This window comes from Cryptomeria japonica, chromosome 10 (assembly GCF_030272615.1).
Source record: "Cryptomeria japonica chromosome 10, Sugi_1.0, whole genome shotgun sequence".
Classification (NCBI taxonomy): Eukaryota; Viridiplantae; Streptophyta; class Pinopsida; order Cupressales; family Cupressaceae; genus Cryptomeria; species Cryptomeria japonica.
In genome coordinates, this window is record NC_081414.1 from 184,327,531 (window position 1) to 184,354,807 (window position 27,277).

Genomic DNA, 27,277 nt, shown 5'->3' on the forward strand with positions numbered 1-27,277 from the left:
AAATTGCAAAAATAAAAAAATAGAAGCATCACATAAAGAGTAAGGTCAATTAATGCAAAATTTCTCAAGATTCGTGGAAATAATTTAGCAATTAGAAATTCAATCTAAACATGTCATGTTAAAAGTCTATATGTGAGGCAAGGGATATCTTTTCTATCATACATATAAGAATAGATGTTGCAAATCTCATTTGTAAAGATGACAAAGTTTGTTCTAGGCCAATGGATTATGCATAAACTTGGCTAATAGATATTTTTGGGAGACTTTTGCAAGTCATTAGAAGGTGAGAGTTTGGATGTGGTAGGAAAGGGTTAAAGAATATTACAAGTGTGAGTAGAATGAGTGTGGACAATATAATTAAGATGGATGGAAGTGGGCATCGAGGATGATTTTGGAAGAGTTGGATTAGAACTCCTAAGTAAACTATGATTTTGTTAATGATGGACATAACATAGGGTTCAAGAGAGATGGAGAGATAGATCAAATAGGATTTGTTGAATGATGGACATAACATAGGGTTCAAGAGAGGTGGGGAGTTAGGTAAATTATGGGTAGAACCTAGGTTTTGGGAAAGGGTTGGATATATCAATAATTCAATAAGCATGAAAATGATTGCGGTTAAATGAGTTATAATGGAGTGAGTTGACAAGGAATACCTTGTAACATAAATTTTATAATCATTTCCATGTTAAACATTTACTATGCTCAATTATACATATAATTATTTGTAAACCTAATACAAAAACATAAATCCAACTTAAACATTTATCAAAAACTTAGAGAGATATCAATCAAGGTGCCTGAATAGCTTATAGATTTGCAACTAATATCTTTGCGAATCTTTTCAATAGATCAATCTAAAATATCCATTATAGTAAAAAAATTACGGTACATGAGTGATAGGAATATGGTCCACCACATATGAATAATTTTTATATTCAATGAATTTCCATATATCATTAAAATTATCCATATTGTGTTGTTTAATGATTATTATCTCAGTTGATTGTGCAAGGATCTTAAGTTGCCCACCAACTTAAGCTTTTCCTATTTTTTTTACATTCACAATAAAGGCAACATGTTCATAATATAATTTAATTTTTCACTATAATGCAATATGATATCCTCATAAGAGGTATAAGGAAGCATAGTAGTTATAGAAATAAGGTGAGATTTTATCCTAGTTCTTTGTTGTAGGGTGACTAAGGGTCTTATAATCTTATAACATATGTGAAGATAACAATGATAAGCAAGAGGACCTCCAATCCCTATGGTGGATGTTGCTAAAGTTATTATGAGGTACATTACCCTGGACAAGCGCTATAAGAGAATTTTTACCTATCATTTCACTATTCTGAACCATTTTAGGCATGATAGGTGTATTTGAATTCCCTTTTATTTTCTTTCATCTCTATGCAATAGTGTTGAAGCCCACATGAAAAAATGGAGCTCCCCTAATCTTCTTTAGGGTTTAATCCTCTTGATTGTTGAACATGCTAAATCCCTTAATATTAAGCCTCACCCCTCGACCTCTAGGAAGAACAATATCCACTATGCTCAAAATGTCCATTGGCACTACACTGATGAATCCATGGAGTTTGAATCTTCTAATGAAGATGCTTTCCACCCAGGTACCTACCAAAAAAAAGAACTCTTCTAAGGGAAACTCCGATTTATGTCCCTTCTAATCAGTTTGTCCCAGATTTCTTTATCCCTAGCTCTACCAAAAAGGGCAAGGCCCCTCTGCCCCTATGCTCTGAAGGTAATATTTTTTTTTGGAGCTAGGCTCTACCTCGAGTATGAAAAGAAAGTCCCCCCTCGAGAGGTATCTCACAGAAACAAAATTGCCAAGAAAAAAGTATATGGAATTATGGATAGTTGTATTTCGCTTGGGCTTGATGAGTATCAACAAAATCTGATTTCCACATTGAAATCCTTGTTGAATTGGATAAGGCTACCCCAATGGGTAAAGATATGACATCCTTTATGGTAGATACAAGGGCTGGTGAGAAAGTGATGAAGGTTGCCATGGATGGACAAACCAATTTCTTCAATTGGGTGGTCACAGAGTTTTTTGGGTTGAAGAGAAAGATCAATAACCTTGTTGTTGGACAGAGAACTTCAAATTCCCCATCCTTAGACAACATGAATAACCTACTTTACCTTAGAAAGAAGTTGGTGACGGATGTTAAGGCCATGAATAATGACCATGAAGAAAAAATTATGAACCTGGAGGTGGCTCTAGATAAGGTCAATGAGAAGCAAAGAGTTGTTATTGCAATGATCATAACAACCATGACTAATAGCATGAAGGTCCTTCAGAGATTGAATAAAAACCCCAATCTCTCAATTTCTTCCCCTCCACCACTCATGCCCCCCCCCCTCCATATCGGTCTATGGCGAGGGAAAAGAGGAGGTTTCCATTTCAGAAGGTAAGTCCTAGACTAATCAAGGACCTTTGGCACACACATGCAACAAGGATAAAGGTAAGAAGGTTAAAACTAGTGACATGGAGGATCTTGCAGCGATCAATAGGATTTTTATTGATAAAAATATTAAGACACTTCAAATGTTGAACAAAATTGTTTAATCTCTACATTGTTAGACCCTATTTTCTATTGTTTTGTTGCTACTGGCCAGTTGTGGCTTGGTATCTGGTTTGTTTTGTTGACTATTATCTTTTGTTTTGGTTTTGGGTCCCTGTAAAACCTATTTTACTCTACTACAAAATAATGAAATATCTTGAAAAACACAAGACAAAAAAAAATAATATATTCTATTAAATAAATAATTATTATCCCATTTTTAACATTAAAAGGATAGGCATGCATGTTATGGGTTCATTACAATGTAGGGAAATAGATCAATTACCTATACTAAAATGGATTATGATCTATTATCAAATAAATAATGTCTACAAACAACTATGTCTAGATTGAAATAAATTTTTGAGATTTGAGTAATTAAGGTTGAGGTATTATATAATTCTGAATGAAAGAGGAGTTTCTTCAAAAATCATATTTACCCTATTAACTAATTGATGCATTAATATATAATACCAAAGCATGATATCTAGTTTGAAAAAATACATTTTTAATAATTTTACACTATCAATGATGAAATTAGGGAGACCTAGTCATTAATAATGTTATGTGGCCTAACCTAATTGGTGCAACTTTGTCTACATTTGACAACATTTTTGTTAGCCATTATTTAATTGTGTGCTAAACAAAAAACATTAAGAACTTAGCATACAAAGATATTGACATATTATTATGTCTCACTCAAAGAAAACCTTTACTTGTTCTATCTTCTACTAGTTACAAATATTAATTATATCCAAACACATACATAGATAGAAGACTCAATAAGAAATGAAAACATGTAAATTATTTTAGCATCAATATGCAAGTTGACTCTCTCTCTCTCTCTCTCTCTCTCTCTCTCTCTCTCTCTCTCTCTCTCTCTCTATATATATATATATATATATATATATATATATATATATATATATATATATATATAGTCTCAATAGTAGTTGAACTTGTATAATTGTCAATACCATACCCCGTGGTTCAAGTTCCCTTCGTAATTGATCCAGAGCTAGTTGATTTTGATGTGTAAAATTGGATATGTACCTTAATCTTGCTTTGACCTTTGCCTCTGCCCCCAATGTTGTTTCTATATATACCCTAGTGGTACCTAGAGTAAACATATATACAAGCATAGTTAGCCTCTCAAGTAAAGATTATTTTAATATAATTTTGACTTGTATGAGGACCTCATATATAATTTTTCCTTATATGCAACATCTTATTTATTTTTTGTTTAATTTAATTAGGCATGTTATAAGAAATGATGTGAATTATAAGAATATTTTTAAACATTCCCAAAATGATAGTTCAAACATATACAATAAAAACCTAAAAGAAAGAACGCCTACAATAGAGCCTTTTCGTGAACACATTAAATTTTACTATTGTAATATCTAAAAAAAAATAGTTTTATTTAATTGTTCTATAGTCTATTTTTACTAGAATAAAGCCACAACTGTGAACATCTAAAATTTTGAAATGAACTTTGAATAGGAATCTTATGGTGTTGAACCCTTGCTTTATAAGGATTGCAATGGTTGTAAGAATTTCAATTTATTATCAACAACTGAAAAGCAGTGTAAGGATGGTTCATTTAATAGAAAGGATGCATCATGTGGTAATCTAAAGGGTGTTTCTATTTAGAAAGCTAACCAAGAAAACCATGTGTGTGGGGGAAAAAGTGAGACTAGGTTAACATGCCCTAATCCTACCTTTTGACACACATTACGGAATACGAAAGAGCCTAGAGATATCGCACAATTGGCTACTTCTTTTGGTGAAAGAGAGAGCCACGGGATATCTATTAGGATTTCTATTCCCTTGTTGAAATTCTAAGATCAAGTGATGCAAGTTCAAACCCTAATCCCAAAATGCAAGTATGAGCTAACAACAAGATTACATAATTGAACTTAAACAATGGAAAGCTGTAAATACAAGGATGAAATAAGAATGCAGATGTGTACCCGGAGTCAAAATCAGACTGAAAATGTGCGGGACGGGGGCGCGGGCGCCACTGTCCTGAAAACTGCACCGGAAACTGTTGTTCTGCACTCTGGAACACTGTCGGAAAGCTGCCTGAAAGCTGTCTGTCCGGAGGACCAGGGCGCCCAGCGCCTCTGTCCTAGGGACCAGGGTGCCCAGTGCCCCTGTCCCAGTCTTCTGCTCTGCAATTTGATACAGAGTGTTGTCTCGACCTTCTCTCTCCGGATCTGTATCCCGCGGCGTCGTCTGAATCCCGAAACCTGCAATGATATTTGAAAAAGGGTGTATGGGTGGCTATATAGGGTTTTGCCTTAGTCAAAGCCCCGCTTCGGTGATTTCGACCTCCACGAATAGCCAAGTTGTTTTATAAAATGTATTGTGTGTGCAGTCCTAGTGTGTGTGCAAGGTCCTAAAATGCAAGAAAACAAACTAGAGCAACCTAGAAAGTAAACCCTAATTGCTTGTAAATGATAACGTAAATGCTCTAAATCAAGATGCAAAGTGATCTAAAGCATGAATAAATGATGTATTGAAGCTTATGTAAAGACATGAAAACAACATGAAATCATACCCAACCCTCAAGGGAGGAGTACAAGCCAATCTTCAGTCGGTAATCTCCTATTGTTCTTCAATGTCTTCCAAGCCCTAAATGGATGAATGGAATTGATAAATGCTTGATAGAGGGATGTTGTAAGATGTTGAAGTCTTCAAAGATCTGCTCTTTCGCTGCATATGAAGTTCTTGAAAACAAAAATCGGATCCCTTCAAATGAAGAAAGAGAGCTCTTATGTATGAAACCCTAGGTCACAATTTCGTCTTTTGGCCGACCTAGAGATTGAATATCCCGCCAATTTCTTGGGGTTAAGCTTTATTTTATGATTGGATCGCACTCCTAAAATTTTGGGAAAAATGTCCGGGACCGTGTGCACTCCGGGCGCCACGGTCCCGACAACTTTTCACCAAATTTTGAGGACCGTCAGATATGATGATTTTAGAGAGAATCCTGAAGTTACAGGTGATTTCGAAATGTTTTGACCCCCGAAATCAAGCCCCCAAGCTCAGAATAGGGCCTAATTAGGGTTTTTGATTAAGTGATGTATTGGAGGAATAAAATGAAAGGGGCACGCTTTAATGAAAGGGCCCGACTTTGTGATGTGGAAAATGGTGAAATAGAACCTTTAGACCTAATTAATTTGATTAATTAAGTGCTAAAGGGGAAATGCCATGCAAAGTGCAACTGCGCCAAGGCGGGTGCTAAACTAGGTGTTAAATTGTACTACTTTAGCAAGTGCATACAATTTATGACGTTACATTTAGCCCCCACTTTAGCAGTCATATGAGTACTACGTGCATATGCAAGCTAAAGTACAGAAAGTAAACATTATTTGAAAAAAGGATATATCCATAAGTTGTCGGACGAAGCCCCCAGCGGTATCTGCAGTACACAGTTAGGAACCGCACCCTACAAAACACATGTTAGATCACAAAAATCACCTAATGCTTACTAAGGAAAGTGATGAAATCTGTGAGTAGCTGTATGCCCCCCCCTGTTTCGACTTGCTTATTAGGGAGGTGAAACAGGGTAGCATGTTTACTTACGACAAATTGTGTAAGAGAGTATTGATGAGGGATGTTCATTGAAAAGGCTTCATCAGAGCACTTTTTGGAACATCTCGAGAGTAGGGGAATGAAAATATGATTCCTACGCAACAAACGGTTCGAAAATCGCATCTCCCAAACTCAAGTTATGATGAAATGAGTGAAAGAAGAAAATTAGGGTTTTGAAAATAAAGGTACAGGAATGAACTTATATACCTTGAAAGAGACACTCGCATTTGTCACTTTGTTGATTCTGAGTACTGTTCATTGCAGCGGAGCCCACATAGCTATCATCATGCCTTCACGACGACCGGAGCATCCCACGAGGGTTGAGATCCTACGCCAGGCCGTGATTGACGACGAGCCACTGGACGAGGTGAGTTGACTAAACTTTGACTTTTGATTTTCTGCATTTTGACTTTTCTATGATCGTATGCGGGCCCTGAAGGCTGACCCGGGGCCCACCCAGGGTGCCATGGTCCCTGTGGGGCGCCCTGGTCCCCCCAGGGCGCCATGGTCCCTAACAAGGGCGCCATGGTCCCTTCAGGGCACCATGGTCCCTGACAGGGCGCCATGGTCCCTGACAGGACACTATGGTCCCCAATCAGGGCTTGGCGAGGGGTTTCAGGACTAGCACATGATGTTTGACAGTTTGCATTAGCGATTTTGATGATTGAGTACTGATTACGGTTATGTTTTTGTGTTGCAGGGCCTTCCGTACATGAGAGAGCATACAACGGGACATATTCTTTGCAGTTTACGAGATCAGATTCCGCGGCTTACTCAGTCAGAGAGAGACACACTGTCGATAGTAGGATTATGGTATGTGATCCTCATGCCAGCCATTCGGTTCCATCCTATGATGTTGATGGCATTGATGGAGTGATGGGATCCTGACACATGCACATTTCATCTTCCAGTAGGGGAGCTGACGGTCACACTCGAGGATGTGTACTGTATACTTCGTCTTCCTATCAGAGGAGCGAATGTTACATACGCGACTGATCGATCAGCAGAGGATCACCAAAGAGAGCAGGTGTATTGCATAGGGAGAGTCATGCCGAGCGAGACGAGAGGTCGCATCATGGTCAGCTGGCTCTTACATCCTACAGGGGAGGTACCCCTTCTGAGACGCCTTATGATAGCCATCATAGCACTAGCCGTCTGCCCTAATGGGCGAGGCATGCACATGCATGGGGGTCTCACATGGTGCATCAGAGCGATGGAGAGACACAGGAGAGTGTATGCTTGGGGTCGGAGTATGCTTACACATCTCTATCACGACCTTGAGGAGTACGCATTTGGATAGGGGTGTAGTTTGATGACATGCACACTTCTGCAGGTGTGGATTTTAGAGCACTTCACATGCACCAGGCCCGTCGGCTTTCCGCTGAGTACAGCGAGCGAGCGACCTAGGGTGTTCGCTTATCCACTTACCAGCGAGTGGAGATTTGGAGATTTGTTATATTGGAGAGTGATTTTTGACAGACTGACAGCCGAGGTGACAGTGTGGAGACCTTACCTACGGATGCACAGATGGGATGGGATGGAGAGACAGTTAGCATGCCTATAGAGGAACCGCCTACTGCGGGGACGATATGCACACATCATAGTCCCTTTCTACTTCGACCGAGTACGGAGGTAGTTCGGGCTAGAGCAGTGTGTTCCAGCTGATGTGCCCATCTATACTCAACACTTGCGGGTCCTTCCCAGACCTAGAGCAGTAGCGAGACCGACGATAGATGACATCGAGACTACAGACTTAGAGGGATCTGATCAGGATGTAGTCACTGACTACTCTGCAGAGCCTGGAGCACAGCGTGGGTACGTCTCATGGTTTATGAGATCATATCCAGGTCCTATCTTTCCACCAGATCATCCGACAGGCTATCCAGGCCCATGGAGACATGGAGACCAAGACGAGGACCAGGGATCCAGGTCAGAGGAGCCAGAGGAGGGAGAGGGTCATGAGGAGGCGGGAGATCCTGATCCACCTACAGGCGATCAGCCCAGTGCAGAGGAGGAGGAGGAGGAGGAGGATACAGATAGAGAGGAGGATGAGGGAGATGCAGGTGATGATGTGGATGAGGACGAGGATGAGGATGATGAGGACGATGACGAGGAGGAGGATAGAGATGATGAGGAGGAGTCGGATGCAGCTCCCCACCATTCAGGAGACGATACCATAGCTCTGGATCCACCTCTTATTCCCCAATAGGGGGAACATGAGGCGATACAGAGACCCGTTCCTAGTACCGTCCAGCCCACACCCATCGTGCATAGATTATTCGAGCGAGGGGAGCCCAGTGGTGCCCAAGCACAGATGCTACCATATCATGATCCCTACTGGCGTGAGGGAGATCCAGGTATAGTAGTTTTATATTGATTGATTAATGTTTTGATGATATAGAATGGTACTAACAAAAAATCTGTTCTACTGCCACAGCTAATGTGCAGGAGTGGCGTTCCTTAATTCAGCAGGCAATGACAGACATTTCCATGATAGCACAGATCCCCAGTTCCTCACAGATTGCCTATAGGCCTCAGGGGAACGCGGGTCGGCATGAGGACTTGTTTTCCCCATTCTGAGTACAGGTAGATATATGGAGGGAGAGAGAGAGTCCTATCAGAGGACCTCCAGTAGGCACGGCAGAGAGAGAGAGTCCTATCAGAGGACCTCCAGCAGGCGCGGCGAGATCTAGTAGCGGCTCAGGCCGAGGCTACCACCTATCGCGCGATCCTTATGGATAGGGATCGTAGGAGTTCCTCTCGAAGTCACTCCCGGTCTGTATCGCGCTACACACCCATGGGTCCACCTTCACGGCCAGACCAGGAGGGAGCGTCCAGTCGACACTCTCCAGCCACTAGCCCTAGGGATAGGAGATGATTTTATGATGTAGGAGAGGTCACATTTTGGATATACAGTGACCTATATTTGTATACGATCCACACATATATATATGTATATATACATGCTTCTCTTTTGTCTCAAATGTGTTATCTTTAATGCTTAAAACAATGTATATTTTGCTTTGATTAAATCTAATACATCTGGTAAATGTACGTGTATGTTCAAAATTTAATTTCCATGTGATTGATTTCTCAATGCTCCATGATTAAATTGATACATGTGTGACTTAATTAAATATTTAATCAAGTACTACATTGATGATAAGGAAGACATATGCATTAAATCTAAGAATCATATAACTAATGTGATTTAATTCTGAACTTAAACACAACATGATACGATTCTACTTAACACATAAAGACACTGTATAATATGTTAGCATAATGGAATGTAAATCTTTCACAATTTACATAAATGAATTCAAGACAAACCATGAAGTAAGAAGACACGCTTGTCAGGAACGAAGCAATATAGATTAAACAACATAACATTTAATTCTATTTTGCTTTAATTAAGAGACACTAACATATTATCCAATGTTGAAGAATTGAAAAGAAGATAGATGAAGAATGAAGAATTAAGCATAATATCTACGCAAGTGCATAGCATTGATAGGTTCTTTAAGAGGCGTACCATCTACATCCGCTATTTTGTAAGCACCTGATCCATAATCCTCAATAACGATATATGGTCCAAGCCAATTAGGACTAAATTTTCCCTTTTCTGCAGGTAAGGCATTCACATTGCCCTGATTCTCATAAAGGACTAAGTCACCTACTGAGAAGGAACGTTGAATAACCTTATCATTATAGCTTCGTTGTAGAGTTTTGTGATACGCTTGAATATGCTCAAGAGCGTTTATACGTTGTTCATCAAGCATCTCAAGCTGTTGAAGTCGTTGTTCTCTATAAGAGTCATCATCTACTATACCTTTGAGAGAAACCCTAAGTGATGGAATCTCTAGCTCTAAAGGCATAATAGCATCAGCACCATAAACAAGATTATAAGGAGTAGTTCCTGTGGCAATTCGTACACTCGTTCGGTAAGCCCAAAGAGCATAGATTAGCTGGTTACTCCAATCCTTACCATGCTTATTCACAGTTTTGCGAAGAATTTGTTCAATTATCTTATTGGATGATTCGGCTTGACCATTTGACTGAGGATAGTATGGTGTAGAAAATCGATGTTTGATATGATACTTCTCGAGGAATTTCTTCACGTCCTTGTTCTTAAATGATGTCCCATTATCTGAGATAATAGTGGAAGGTATCCCGAATCGAGAAACAATGTTTTCTAGAAGAAATTGACAAATCACTTCAGCAGTGGTAGAGCGAAGGGGAATAGCTTCTACCCACTTCGTAAAGTAATCTGTTGCGGTTATAATGAAGGTGTGTCCTTGAGATGAAGGAGGAGAGATTTTACCAATAAGATCCAAACCCCATGCGGAAAAAGGCCAAGAAGCTACTTGAGAACGGAGTTCTTGGGCAGGAGCATGAATCAGATTATTGTGTTGTTGACATTGATGACATTTTTTAACAAATGAAAAGGAATCCTTCTGCATAGTTTGCCAATAGTATCCCATACGAAGCAATCTATGAACCAAGGATTTGCCCCCAAAATGCCCCCCACAGGCACCTGAATGTGCCTCTTCAAGAGCAACAGGGATTTCTGACTTGTTAAGACAACGAAGGAGAAGACCATCATAACCCCTTCGGTAAAGGACATTAGAAAGAATGATATACCTAGCAGACAGCTTGCAGATTCTAGCCCTAGTGTTCCTATTAGCGGAATCAAGAAAGGTACCATCGGTCAAATATCTTACGATATGCGAGTACCATTCATCTGAGTCTATAAAATCACAACATGTTACCAAGCTAGAATTGTCTACAATAGCTGGAGAAATAAGGTTGTGAATAATGAATTTAAGATCGACCACAGGGTCCTCTAAAGATACCAGAGAAGCCACACATGCCATTGCATCCGCATGTCGATTATCTTTTCGAGGAACAGGTTCCATAGTATAAGAATCGAAATTTTGTAATAAAGAGATAGCAAGGTCTTTATATTGTGATAATTTGTCTTGTTTTGCTTGATATATTCCTGTTACTTGTCTTATAATCAATTGCGAATCTCCATAGATATGTATGTGTTTTATATTCAGAGCTAAGGCTGCTTTTATTCCTGCTATAAGAGCCTCATACTCAGCAATGTTATTGGTACATAGGAAATTTAGACGATAGGATAAGGGAATGGGTTTCTTTGTAGGAGAAATCAGAACAACACCTGCCCCCGATCCCGTACAACACTTAGAGCCATCAAAGTATAACTCCCAAGTTTCATCTTTCTCTATAGAAAGAATGAAGTCATCAGGAAAGGACTCAGGGTTAGGGAAGGAGAAAGGTGAAGGGGCCTCAACTAAGTGATCGGTCAATGCTTGTCCTTTAATTGCTCTTTGTGAAACAAATTTAAGGTCAAATTCAGTTAACATCATAACCCACTTAGCTAGACATCCTGATAAATCAGTTTTAGAGAAAAGATGCTTCAAAGGATCAAACTTTACCATGACATGGACTTCTGAATTTAAAAGATAATGTCTCAATTTCTGAGTCGCAAATACCAAGGCCAAGCATTGTCTTTCTATCGCAGAATATCGGGTCTCATAATCGAGTAAGGTACGACTTATGTAATAAACCGGACATTCCTTACCATCTTTATCATGTTGTGCCAACAATGCTGCGAGAGCATGAGAGGAAGCAGCTGTATACAGAAGGAAGGGTTTAGAAGGTTCGGTAGGTTGAAGAATAGGAGGACTAGCCAAATACACTTTTAAATCTTCAAATGCTTGCTGACAATCCTCATTCCATTGAAAAGTGATATCCTTTTTAAGAAGTTGAGTAAAAGGAAAGGTACGATCCGCAAGCTGAGACACAAACCTACGAATAGCTTGAATCTTTCCTTGTAAGCTTTTAAGTTGAGACACATTTCTAGGAGGTGGCATGTTGACAATAGCATCTATTTTCTTAGTATCCACCTCAATCCCACGATGCGAAACTATGAACCCTAATAGTTTTCCACTATCCACACCAAAAACACATTAGCGGGGATTCAAGCGCATGTGATATTTACGAATTCTTTCAAAGATTTGACGAAGGATTTTAACATGATCCATGCGAAGAAAGGATTTGGCCAAAATATCATCAACATAATCCTCTAAAATCTTATGCATATAATCATGAAAGATAAGGGTCATCGCTCATTGATAAGTTGCACTGGCGTTTTTAAGTCCAAAAGGCATCATTATCCAACAAAACGTACCCCAAAGAGTGGTGAAAGCAGTTTTGAATTGATCTTGAGGGTTAATAAAAATTTGATTGTAGCTTGAAAAACCATCCATGAAGGATAACAAGGCATGTCCTGCCGTAGAATCAACTATCATGTCAATGTTTGGAAGAGGGAAATCATCTTTTAAAGAAGCCTTATTTAGATCCTGAAAGTCGGTACACATTCTTATTTTGTTGTCTGGTTTAGCCACAGCGACAATATTTGAAATCCATGGGGAATAGTCAATAGGGCGGATAAACCCAGCCTCCAATAATTTTTCAATCTCGGCCTTAACAAGCAGAGCCACCTTAGGATTCATTTTTCGAATCTTTTGTTTCACGGGCTTAGCATCAGGAACTAAGACAATATTATGAGTAACGATCTTAGGATCTATACCAGGCATGTCAGAATATGCCCAAGCAAAGATCTCAGGGAATTCATGCAATAGTTCTTCATATTGTTTCTGTTCCTCTTCATCCAAACATTTCCCAATTTTAATGACTTTCTCTTTATTGCAAGGATCCATCTTAACATCAGTGGTGTCACTTATGAGAAGATTACTTTGTTGAGGAATATCCTTTAACTGAGGGAATTCTTTCACAATCTCGTCATTATCAATCTCTTTTCCAAAATAGGCTTCAGTGTTCAAACAATAAGGGAGTCCCCTATTGTGATGATAATGAGGAAGAGTATCATAGGCTCCCAAGAACTCAGCTAAAGCATCGTCGGTAGGGAAGATATCCAAAGCACAGGCACACGAAGGATCCCCATCAATATACTTAGGATGTTGTATTGATAAAGATGTAGAGATAGCATTAACACTAATGCATGGTCTTTTAGAAGCTTTAGTACGTTTGCAGGGATTAAAGCCAAGTCCAAAGGCATAATTGTGAAAATTAGTCTCTAGAGGAACTCTTATCCCTTGTTCATGAGCACCACAACCTTTTCCATGATACCCATGCTTAGCAAAAATGCGAAAACCACGACCATAACGATCAACCATTTCAGGAAGAGAAGGTGGTTTTTCATAAGACAAAGAATCAAACTCTTCATAATTAGAGATGTGAGGAGAAGAAGTTTGAGAGGCGGCCACAAAATTATTACTCATAGATTCAGGTAAGGTTGATTGATTTTTAGTTTCTTCTTTCTTTTCAACTTAATTATTTTCAGCTTCTTCCTTCTTTTCAACTTTAATTTCTCTAGAAGGAACCTTATATTCACCCACAAAGGTAAGATTAAAATCAAGGGATCCCCAATCGTCGTCTTCGAGGATCTTCCCAGGATCAAAATCCTTCTTATGTGTAGTTTCAAGTCGAGAAGAATCTTCTCCAAGAACTCCAGACTCGTCCAAAGAATTTTGATCATCGGAGAGCGAGGATTCACTGATAGGTATCTTATTTAAAGATTCATCACTAGATGAGGACGGCTTAGAAGAACCCCCCTTAGAAGTGGATGTTTGCCAACAAGCTTGAAAATTAGTATCACCTATCAAGGTATATGTCTTATTGTTATAAATAAATTTAACTTGTCTATGCAATGTAGAAGGGACAGCTTGCATACTGTGAATCCAAGGTCTCCCTAGTAGCAAGTTGTATGTTAGATTTCCCGACATAACATGGATAGGTGTAGGCAAAGTAACAGGCCCCACTGTGATGGGTAAGGTGATAGTACCTAATGAAGTTTTAGCCACATTATCAAAGCCTCGAATAGGACGAGAGTCCGGTTCAATTAAGGATGTATCCACATTCATCTTATGCAAAAGATTAATGCTACACACATTAAGACCAGAGCCATTATCTACTAGTGTTCGCCTTATAGCCGTGTCTTTCATGATAACCACAATCATCAAGGGATCATATTGATGTTGGATTTCACTAGTAGGCAACTCATCTTGGGTAAACACAATTTGAGCTTTAGGATTCATCACAGAGTTAACCAAAGATGCTATATTACTAGATGTATTCGGTGGAGGAACATTCAAATCTTTCAAGGCATCTTGTAACATTCCATGATGAGTGGAAGAAGTTTGAATCAAATCCCAAAGGGATATCTTAGCAGGGGTAGCTTTAAGTTGTTCTATGAGATCATATTCCTTACCCATAACTTGCGAAATACAGGGAGCTTGAGGAAGAATCGGTTGAGGATTCGGAAGGGAAACTGGGATAACAGGAGGAGGACTAGGCTGCCTATTATTTCTGGTATGATAAGTATGGGCAACCACATGATAACTCTCTCTAGTTATTTTCTTGGCATAATTATAAGGACTTATAGGTTTTCTTCCTTGCACAGTGATGATTGGTTTATTCGGAGTACGAAAGGAATCATGATCATACCCTCCTTGGACAGTAAGGAGAGGTGATTTAGGAACTTGAAAGGTGGGAGAAGGATAAGCTCCTTGGACTTCAAAGAGAGGCTTTTTATACTCATTCAAGTTTATCATGTTAACTAATTTAGAAGTCTTGTTCTTGTTTAAAGATTTCGATAAAGCCACAAAGTCATCAAGAGCATCATCCAACAAAGCATGATCATATCTATTAAAAGGTTTATCTTTTGATTCAAAAGGAGACATCTCCTCATAGAGGGGATTGTTGAAAACAACCATGTTACTAGATTTAGTGGAAGAGTTGATAGGAATGTACCCTTGAGAGGACTCATTCAACTTATCTTTCTCATCGCAACGAAATGGCATAGTAACAAGGTTTATGAGTTTTTGGTAAAATGAAGGTTTGGTATCTTTAGGGTTCAAAAACTCATCTAAAGCTTCATCTAATTCATCTTGGCTATACTCATAATAATCATCATAAGCATGAACATTTTGCAAATAAAAATCTGACATTTTGAAAAGATTACACAAAACTTAAACACCCAATGCAAAGAAACACACTTTTTTTTTTTCTTTTTCTTTTTAATGAAAATGAAATGAAAACACACTAAATCTAGATCTAGATCTAACAAATGCAATGCAAGAGGAAGCAATGATAGATTCACGTCAGGTTCACCAAAATGTGTGGGGGAAAAAGCGAGACTAGGTTAACATGCCCTAATCCTACCTTTTGACACACATTACGGAATACGAAAGAGCCTAGAGATATCGCACAATTGGCTACTTCTTTTGGTGAAAGAGAGAGCCACGGGATATCTATTAGGATTTCTATTCCCTTGTTGAAATTGTAAGATCAAGTGATGCAAGTTCAAACCCTAATCCCAAAATGCAAGTATGAGCTAACAACAACATTACATAATTGAACTTAAACAATGGAAAGCTGTAAATACAAGGATGAAATAAGAATGCAGATGTGTACCTGGAGTCAAAATCGGACTGAAAATGTGCGGGACGGGGGCATGGGCGCCACTGTCCTGAAAACTGCACCGGAAACTGCTGTTTTGCACTCTGGAACACTGTCGGAAAGCTGCCTGAAAGCTATCTGTCCGGAGGACCAGGGCGCCCAGTGCCTCTGTCCCAGGGACCAGGGCGCCCAGCGCCCCTATCCCAGTCTTCTGCTCTGCAATTTGATACAGAGTGTTGTCTCGACCTTCTCTCTCCGGATCTGTATCCCGCGGCATCATCTGAATCCCGAAACCTGCAATGATATCTGAAAAAGGGTGTATGGGTGGCTATATAGGGTTTTGCCTTAGTCAAACCCCCGCTTCAGTGATTTCCACCTCCATGAATAGCCAAGTTGTTTTGTAAAATGTATTGTGTGTGCAAGGTCCTAAAATGCAAGAAAGCAATGTAGAGCAACCTAGAAAGTAAACCCTAATTGCTTGTAAATGATAACGTAAATGCTCTAAATCAAGATGCCAAGTGATCTAAAGCATGAATAAATGATGTATTGAAGCTTATGTAAAGACATGAAAACAACATGAAATCATGCCCAACCCTCAAGGGAGGAGTACAAGCCAATCTTCAGTCGGTAATCTCCTATTGTTCTTCAATGTCTTCCAAGCCCTAAATGGATGAATGGAATTGATAAATGCTTGATAGAGGGATGTTGTAAGATGTTGAAGTCTTCAAAGATCTGCTCTTTCGCTGCATATGAAGTTCCCGAAAACAAAAATCAGATCCCTTCAAATGAAGAAAGAGAGCTCTTATGTATGAAACCCTAGGTCACAATTTCATCTTTTGGCCAACCTAGAGATTGAATATCCCACCAATTTCTTGGGGTTAAGCTTTATTTTATGATTGGATCGCGCTCCTAAAATTTCGGGAAAAATGTCCGGGACCGTGTGCACTCCGGGCACCACGGTCCCGACAACTTTTCACCAAATTTTCAGGACCATCAGATATGATGATTTTAGAGAGAATCCCGAAGTTACAGGTGATTTCGAAATCTTTTGACCCTCGAAATCAAGCCCCCAAGCTCAGAATAGGGCCTAATTAGGGTTTTTGATTAAGTGATGTATTGGAGGAATAAAATGAAAGGGGCACGCTTTAATGAAAGGGCCCGACTTTGTGATGTGGAAAATGGTGAAATAGAACCTTTAGACCTAATTAATTCGATTAATTAAGTGCTAAAGGGGAAATGCCATGCAAAGTGCAACTGCGCCAAGGCGGGTGCTAAACTAGGTGTTAAATTGTACTGCTTTAGCAAGTGCGTACAATTTATGACGTTACACCATGTGTCATCACTTAAAGGCCTAGTGCCAAAAAATGAGACCCTTTCAACTCCCACTAGTGGGCTCTCTCCTATTTTAAAACATAGAATCGCTTCCATGGAATCTTCTAACCCTTGGGAGGATATGTTTGTCTCTAAAAAGGAATTTTCCCATAGAGGTATTTAAATTGTTCATGTTGAAGGAGTGATCATCAAAATCCAAGATAGGACTACATAAACTATTCTCTAACAAAGATTGAAAATGCACCAATTGGGAGATTCCTTGGTTGTTGACCTAATATTGAACCAATCAAGAGATGGGTTCTTTATTAATGGAAATTACGGTTCCCACCTTCCCAAAAGGTTTGTTCAATTTCTCTTTGTCTCTTTCAGAGGGTAAAAACACAAACCTATGTCACACTTTTATAAAGGCACCGACCAACAAAACTAAAACTATTTAACTTCGACCACATAAAAGTGACATTTCTAAATTGAATTTTGAAATGATGTAAACTGATCAAATGTATAATTATTAATGAAATTTATTTGTTATTTTTAAATTTTTTTTGGAAAAAAATTAATATTTTTTTAATAAATTCAAAGACAAATTTTTTATTGCTGAAAATTAGGGGTTCTAGTCAATGCCACAAAAAAAAAATGGACATATTTTTTTGGGGATTTTTTTTCCCAAATAGAGAACATATATATGCAGTGTTAAAAAAATAAAATAAAATTTTGATATATATTTTTCTTGTTATAATATTTTGAAGTCCAACATAGCTAAATTTGATAGTTTTCATTCGGCAACATCTTTTGACTACTAAATTTATCATTATCAAAAAAAAAAAAACCCTTTTCGAGACGATTCTCTCATCTAGTGTAAAATAATTTTTCATTTTTTTAAATTTCATTTAATATTTACTTTTTAATTTCTAATCAGCGTCTTTTTTAACATTAAAAAGCTACTCACAATGTTTAATTAATAATAAGTATTAAAAATTATCAAAATAGTAAAACAATTATATGATTGGATTCATGACTTCAAGCTCTCCAAAAGCGTATTTTTCACTTTTTGTAAAAAAAAAAATTGTGTCACAAAAAGGGTATTTTTCGTTTTTCAAATTTTTTGAATTTCTAATTAGCCTCTTTTTTAACATTAAAAAGCTATTGGCAATGTTTAATTAATGAAAAATATGAAAAATTATCAAAATAGTAAAAAAATTATATGACCAAATTCATGACTTCGAGTTCAATTTGGTAAAAATGCAAAGAAAAAGGGCATTTTGGTGTCACATGCTTGGCCACATCAACTAGTCCGGCTAGACTCCTTCCCGCCAAACTTGGTCCCCCATCTGACCATGGGGCAAAATTAGATTTTATTTTATTTTATTTTGTTTTATTTGCGAAGTCAACTAGCTGGGTTAGGTCAAGTTGACGACCATTTGGACATATTGTTGACAACTTTTACAAGGTATTTTTATTCAATTTAATATTTTTGATGTTAATTTTAATTTATTAATATTTTAATATTTAAATTACGTGTATAATTTGAATTTTTACCCATTTTTCATTTAAATACTATTGAAATGTTTTTCTACATGTATGTATGTTTGTTTTTTCTTTCTAGTTTAATTAGCCTCACATCTATATTCCATTTTTGGGGTTAATTAACTTGTTTGAGGTGTTTTATCTCTTTGGCATGCTTTGTGTTTAGACAGAACCCTAAATATGATAACAAAAGTATCTAAACTCCCCTCATCTTCCATTGGGAATTGGGTTGGGTGTAAGATAAATTGTTATCATCTTCTTTTAAGGTAGAAGGGCCTACCCTCTAGAGAAGCGGTACTTTCTTATGCCCACTATATAAATTAATAAGTTAGCTGAAAGTCACGACACCTTGGTGACGTGTATATACATCGATGGTAGTCCCTAGTATTTCTACTATGTGTACACACTTGTGTGGGGAACGAGGAGTGGGTTCTTGAATGAGTTGCCATCACATGGGTAGATACCAAGTTCCGCAAAAGTTCCCCCACTAAACACCTTAGACTAGTGGCCCACCCTTTTTTTGTCTAAACATCACAATAGCTTTAGTGCAAGGGGATACCAAGACACTCACCATAAGGCTCCTATGGGATGAGACATAAATCCTCGGCTTAGCATAATCTACTTGTAGCCTTCTGGGCAGAGGGTGATAGGGTCATCCTTCCAGTCCTGGAGGCCCCTAGTTGTTCACTCATGAAAAAGGCAAAATTTGTGATTACACCCCTCAAGGTGTCCCTTCATTTGAGCTGACAGAGATTCTAGGTTGTGGGCTAAAGTTACCGCCATGAGATCATTGACCTTAGGATAAGAAAGTGTTTGTTGTGTTTTCGATTGTGTTTAGACCCATGAAAATTTGGTTGAATTTGGTCTCTAAACATACACATTGGTCACATTAATTTTTATAGTATCACTAGTTGTAACGATCATTGTGTTTTCTTGTTTGCGATGTTTGATCTAAATGGCTACAAAAAATTTATGTATGTGTTTAGATATATATGTATATATGTACATGAATGTGTTTATGTGTGTGTATGCATGCATGTGTGTATGAGTACATGTGTGTATGTGCATGTATGTGTATGTGTATACATGTATGTTTGTATATGCACGTGTACACATGTGTATGCATATGTGTGTGTCTCTATATATGTCTATGTGTGTATGTATGTATGTGTGTGTATGTATGTGTGTATGTGTGTATGTGTGCATGTGTGTATGTGTGAGTATATATGTGCATGAGTACATATATGTGTATGTGTGTGTATGAATGTATGTATGTATGTGTATGTGCACGTACATGTGTGTGTGAATGTGTGAGTATGTACATGTATGTATGTGTATGTGTGTGAGTATGTGTATGTGTATGTGTATGTGTATGTGTATGTGTATGTATGTCTACATGTGTGAGTATGTGTGTATGTATGTGTGTATGTGTGTATGCGCGTGTGTGTGTATGTATGTGTGTGTGTATGCATGTATGTGTATCTGTGTGATTATGTGTGTATGTGTATGTGTGTGTATGTGTGAGTATGTATGTGTATGTGTGTATGTGTATGTGTGTTTGAGTGTATGTGTGTGTGTATGTATGTGTAATTGAGTGTATGAGTGTATGTGTATGTGTATGTATGTGTGTGTGCATGTGTATCTATGTATGTGTATGTATGTATGTGTATGTGTGAGTATGTGTCTGTATGTGTGTATGAGTGTATGTGTGTGCATATGTGTGTGCGTATGTGTGTGCGTATGTGTGTATGAATGTGTGTATGTATGGGTATGTATGTATGTATGTGTATGTGTGTGTATGTATGTGTGAATGTGTGTATAAGTGTATGTGTGTGTGTGTATGTGTGAATATGTGTGCATGTATGGGTGTGTATGTGTGTATGTGTGTGTATGCACATGTGTGTGTGTATGTATGTGTGTATGTATGTATGTATGTATGTATGTATGTATGTGTGTATGCATGTGTGTATGTGTGTGTGTATGTGTGTATGAGTGTATGTGTGTATATATGTATGTGTGCATGTGTGTATGCATGTATATATGTGTGTGTGTGTGCATGTGTACGTGTGTGTGTGTATTTGTGTGTGTGTATGTGTGTATGTGTGAGTATGTGTGTGTGTATGTGTGTATGAGTGTGTGTATGTAAGTATGTTTGAATGTATGGGTGTATGTATGTATGTGTATGTGTGTGTGTGTATGTGTATGTGTATGTGTATGTGTATGTGTGTGTGTATGTGTGTGTATGTGTATGTGTATGTGTATGTGTATGTGTATTTTTATGTGTATGTGTATGTGTATGTGTATGTGTATGTGTATGTGTATGTGTGTATGTATGTGTATGTGTATATATTGTATGTATGTGTTTGCATATATATTATGTATATATGTATGTACATGTGTATGTCTATATACTATGTATATATTGTGTATATGTGTGTATGTATGTGTATGTATGTGTACATATTGTGTATATGTGTGTATTTATATGTGCGTATGTGTATCTGAATAAATGTGTATATACTATGTATGTGTGTATATGTGTGTGTGTGTGAGTGATGGGATCTACCTAGCTTGCTCACACTTCACCTAGTTGGTATTTCTCAATTTCACCAACCTCTCCAGGTCTAGCTATGCTCCAAGACCTCCAATTCCTTCTCACTCTCTTCTAGGGCTTGCTCCTTGCCAATCTCAAGGTGTTTGCAACAAGTGTTTAACTAGGAACCCAACCATTACCAAGTGACTTCCATATGCTCAATTGTGCTATCCGGACAACAACTTGTCAAATTCACCATCATACTGTTGTGAGTCATTGCAGAGGTGTGGAGGTATCATTTAACATGGAATAAATTCCATTTGGGTCCATTTGTGGTTTGAATTCATTATCTTTCCTACCGATTTCACCATTTTGCTTAGAAATAGGGCTACAAGGAATGAGCCCCTATTAGGCCTCCAAAATCCGGTTTTCAAGGGTTTTGAGGAAAATGGTCCAAAAGACCTTGCAAAGAGTTGTATTTCTCTTCAATAATTGACCTATCCCCAAGAGATTTTGGTGGTTTTGGTTTCCCAACTTGCTGTACAATGCCCTAACCCAAAAATGAGGGTTTGTAAGGGTTTCTAGGCCTCTTAAGCGACAGTGACTATTCAAATTTGAGGAATAGGTATCTAAAGGTCTTGTTAAGGATTCTCCTCATAGTGGCAACTCTATATGGACCTTTTTAAATTCTCCAAATTATTAGGCTAAGGTTTTGTGTCCACCTCTGCACTATGCTCTCAAATTTCACCCTGTCTTCTCTAGTCGGGTTGCTCCTGGACTCTCCTAGAACAAGGTGGTAACCATGTCAACCTTCACTCCCAGAAATCCTCCCTACATATATACACTATACAAGGGGTTTCCTTCCATGTTCCAATAGGTCATGATGGTAGCACGGAGGGATTTTATGGGGCAACCATTTTACATGAAATTACTATTTACAAGCCAAAACTGGCTGATTGGAAACAAAACAATGAAAACAATAACACACCCTATCTACAAAGAATGAAATGAAACAAATAACAATGGAAAACAACAAAGAACTTCAATCCATAAATGGATCAATGGATTCAATCCATTATCATTCACATTTTATGCAAAATAAGACCAAAACAGTGATAACAGTCCGAAAATGAGTAGTTTCAGATTGTAATCTTACAAAATCAAATTTCCAACCTTGGTAACCATGCAAGAGGAGGTTTAAATAGTCTTCCCCACATGTGGAGGCATTCTAGGACATTGTGCTATCCCAAACTCCACCTCTAAGCTCGTTTAGGACAAAAGTTGTCATGACAACTTTTACAACTTTCCACCTTTTGCTTTGCCAACTTAAACAACCTATTACAAGTCATTACACAAGACTTTTTAAGCATTCCTAAGACCATTCTAAACCTCTCTAATTCTCACACCAAGTTATGCCACTTTTGACCAACAAGAAGGTTATTTCAACTACTCAAACTATCACCTACTCACAAAGTGCAAACCTAGGAAGAAAACCAACTCAACTAAGCCTACACTTGACTCGAAAAAAACATCACACACACTCCTTGGACCCTCCTAGAGTCCTTATTAGGAACCTGACTAGGCTAAGGTCAATACAAGCCAAAATTATAAAAGGACTATAAGCCTAAGTCCTAGGTGCTCCTACACCATTCTCCCAAACAAAAGAAAACTAAGTCACCTCCTTCGGGATCAGATTCTGATCAATGCCTAACTTTTTAAACTCTATCTTAGGCACCCATGTAGCTTCAACATCATCCATACCTTGCCACTTGATTAGGTGCTCCCAATAGATTTGGTGTCTTGTCTTCTTGGTGATCCTTGAACTCAATACCTTTTCAGCCTTTGGATTTGGTCTTGCTGGTATTTGAAGGTTATTTACATCATCTGATACCTCTGAGTGACTACAATTTAAACCTTGAATTGGTCCTTTGTAAGCAACTAAGTCTTCTATGTTGAAAACCGATGACAATCATATGTCACTAGGTAGGTCCACCTTGTATGCATTTTCTCCATACTTGGCTAGAATGGCACATGGACCCAACCTTCTCATTTGTAACTTATTAGGTACTCCTTGTTGTAGCCTTGCTTTGTTTAGATGCACCATGACAAGATCTCCTACTTGGAGTTGTAGTTCTTCCTTCTCTCATCAACTTTTTGCTTGACTGAATCATGTATCTCCCTCATTGACTGAGAAAAGTCTTTTGCGTATCCACTCCTTGTAGTTGCATTTCCTAAATCCCTTAGCTCCAATATACCCCTTGGGTGAAGACCATAGACTGCTCAAAAGGACTCTTGCCGGTGGTTCTATTTGTTGTGTCATTGTAAGCATATTCAGCTTGTGGGAGCACTTGATCCCATGTCTGCCCATACTCTTTGGTAAGGCACCTCAATAAGTTTCCCAAGCTCCTATTTACCACTTTGGTCTACCCATTTGTTTGTGGATGGTACGCTGATCCAAAAGAGAGGTTGGTGCCAAGATTTTGCCAAAGTGTCTTCCAAAAATGACTCATGAACTTTGAGTCCCTATCTAAAACAATGATCATGGGTAAACCATGTATCCTTATCACTTTCTTCAAGAACAAATGAGCTATATGACATGCATCATGAGTAGTCTTCCAAGGTACAAAGTGGGCCATCTTACTAAATCTGTCCACAATGACATAAATGTTGTCAAATCCCTGCTTTGTCCTTGGTAAACCTCCTACAAAGTCCATACTAATGCACTCCCAAGGTCTATTTGGTATGGGAAGAGGTTGGTATAAACCGACATTTGAAGAAGTGCCCTTGGCCTTTTGACAAACAATACAAGTCTCCACATACTTTTTCACATCTTGATTCATCCTAGGCCAATAGTAATACCTTTGAACCAACTCTTGAGTCTTGTTGACTCCAAAATGACCACTAAGGCTTCCATTATGCTTCTCTTGTATGAGATTTTCTCTCATTGACCCTCTAGGCACACAAAGTTGTCCTCCTCTAAACAATAACCCATATTGCAAGGTAAAATCTAAATGCTCACTATGAAAATGATTTTGATACTCTTTACACACCTTGTAGGCATTTGAGAAGTCTTCATCATCTTGTTAGGCCCAATATGGAAAGCTAATGTACTAAGAGGGGAGGGGTGAATCAGTGCTTCAAAAAATTTCTTGAATACTAACTTTACTGTTATGCATAAACCGAATAGTGTAGTAACATAATATAAAGCTAAAACAAATAGATAACAATCATACATGATTCACTCCATAACACATATATTTTGGTTACGCAGAAACTCTTGGTTAGAGAGAAAAACTGTAGTGGGTATGGCACCCACAACTTCACTACAGCAATAATAAAGAGTGCTCGGTTAGAGCTACATGTTTAGCTATTTCTGATAGCATACCCTATTAGGAATAACAAGATCTATTAGATCTACCTTGCTAAAGGATTTTACAGCACTTCATCTAAATGCTACACCTGGTTAGAGGCTTTACAATTTATAGACTTGATTAGAGTCTTTTACCCTCTTAAAGGTTTCTCTTACAACTTCAAAATTATTACAAGTATCTATAACTTTACATCTGGAATGTTATAGCAGATTCTATGTGCTCAGAATAAGTTACCTTGCTTATAGCATACCTTGGTAACCCATATAGTAACTCAGTAAACCCTTCTGTTTACTCTGTTCTTTGACTGTTCTCTGAAAACCTTCTCGGTGACCTTTGTGTCTCTGTAACAGTCTTCTTACACTCATGCACACACCTATTTAACTCTTAACTCATGTTGTATAAATAGATCTCTTATGATGGTGATCCAATTCATTGCTTCGATTTTGTAAACATGATTTATTGAATGAATAACCATGCAAATTATTTCATTGGTTAGATGACATCAAAATCATACACAATCTTTAAGTGCAATTTCCAATGTGATGACGGTTAGATGTTCCTTGATCTTGTAACACATTTTCATATGCATGTCCAGGTTCAATGAATCTGGTAACATGTTTCACTCGATGTATATCAACTCGATGTGTCATCTTTGCTACTCGATAGACATGTAAAGATACTCGGTAGACAACTCGGTGTATACTGCATTCCGTGACTGATTTCTTCTGTAATCGACTAGACTGTGCATACCGACTGAATATCTTGGTAGTTGATAACCGACTAGAGTATATAGTATAACTTTGACATAAAACTAATGGCAATCTGATAAGTAGTAACAATCTCCCCTTTTGACATTAGTTGAGATGTTTGACAAAAAACTACTTTCAAAGTTATAACTCAAAAATCTATATACTTGCAAAATTTGACTATATTGACAGTATATACAATAGTCAATAATATAATATATCAGATATACTCCCCTTATCGATATACTATACAAAACTCTGATTTTGCATGCTCAGTGATCTGTTCTTTACTTTGCTTACTATCTTGTATACTGCGCAGTTTACTGCTCTTGGATACTCTGCTTACTCTGCTCGGTATACTCCCCCTGTATACTATACTCCGAATATTATACCATTCTCTCAATACTATATCATTCCCCAAATATATTGTATTACTCCCCCTTTTTGACAAACATCAAAAACTTAATTACCATTCGAGGGTGGTAACTGATCAAAAATGGATTTGTACATGGTTTGGGTGTCGGTGATAGCGACAGAGAGTGTATCCTTTACACTGTCCATTAAAGAATTCTGCGATTGAATATCAGCCAATAGTGATATTAAGCCATCTAGAGTGCTTCCCTCTTGAGTAGTAGATAAGTATGTGGCTTGGTTGATCTGTTCACGGACCGATGAAAGATGTGGAAGGAATAATGTCTGAAGGGTCATTATGTCCATCCTGATCTTGTGTTCTTCATTCCGTAAGTCCAATTGTTGAGCCATGAGCTGTTGTAACCTTGTATTAAAATTCTAAACTGAATTTGGCTCGGTGGTCAACTTGCTTGAGAGATCGGTGATCTCTTTCTCAATTGCCTCTATTTTATTCTTAATGTCTTTAATGAATAAAGAAAATGTGCAGAGTTTTTGAAATAAATAATGAATGTGCTTGAGTTGAGGGGTCAACTCAACAATAAATTTGACAAGTTTAACTTTGCCAATAGCGATAGTTTTTTGTACCTCTTCTATCATTTTTGTAGTGAGCTCTTTGTCTTTCAGCTTGCTCAAATACTCTGATGCATCTACTCCAGATGTCTCCATCTGTGTTAGGAGTTCATCCAGTTGAATGTGGATGGTTGCATTAGTTGATATTGTAGCTTTAGGTAGCATATCGATTAGGAGTGCTTTTACCTTCTGAAGTACTTTATTTTTCTTTTGAATGGCCATTTGCTTCTCTTGTTCGGCCTTTTCTTTGCATAGTTCACCAAAATCAATGAGTGCTTGCCCTTTCAATTTTGATATGTCTACATTGGGCAACACTATTAGTTTTGACAAATCAATTTTAAAACTATGCTTTTTCATTTTCTTTTCTTTACCTTTCACCGATGGAACTAAGACAAGGGCTTGTGAGGCTTGATGACCCTCGGTAGGTTGCTCGATAGGGGTGAACTTACAATAATGGTTCCCACTTTTTTGCCACTTTTGACACTGAGATGTACATTTTTTAAATAATCTTCAACTTCCGAGAACTATAACTTTTACACTATTAAAAATTTGAAGATGATGTAAATTAGTGATTTGTAGCATTTTGTTTGTAGATTCTATATATATTTTTTTCAAATTTTTTTGAAGGATTTTTTTAAAAATTTCCATCTCCCTCGAAAAGTAGTTTTTTACAACAAACTACATTTTTAAAGAGTGAAGTGCCTCCCGAAATGCATAACTTTTTTTCTATAAATGATAAAAACTCAATTCTTTCGAATTTTGGTTTCTAACATCAATATCCAGGGCTTGCATTTGGTTTTATAGTGATATGTTCAATATTTTTCATTTTATAAAGTTTTGAAGTCCGACTAGTCATAATTCAAACATAGGTTTACGTTTGAGCACATAACTTGTTCTATATAAATCAAAATTCAATTTTATTTTTTTTGTTAGAAACAAGACATTAATACCAGGGGCTTAGATATTTTTCGGATTTTTTTTGAATTAGTTTCTTATTTTTCCCAAGGCGTTGAACAGAGAAGTTCATATTCGATGAAAAACCAATTTTCCATAAAATTAAAAAAACAAGAACATAATAAATTCAAAATATAACAA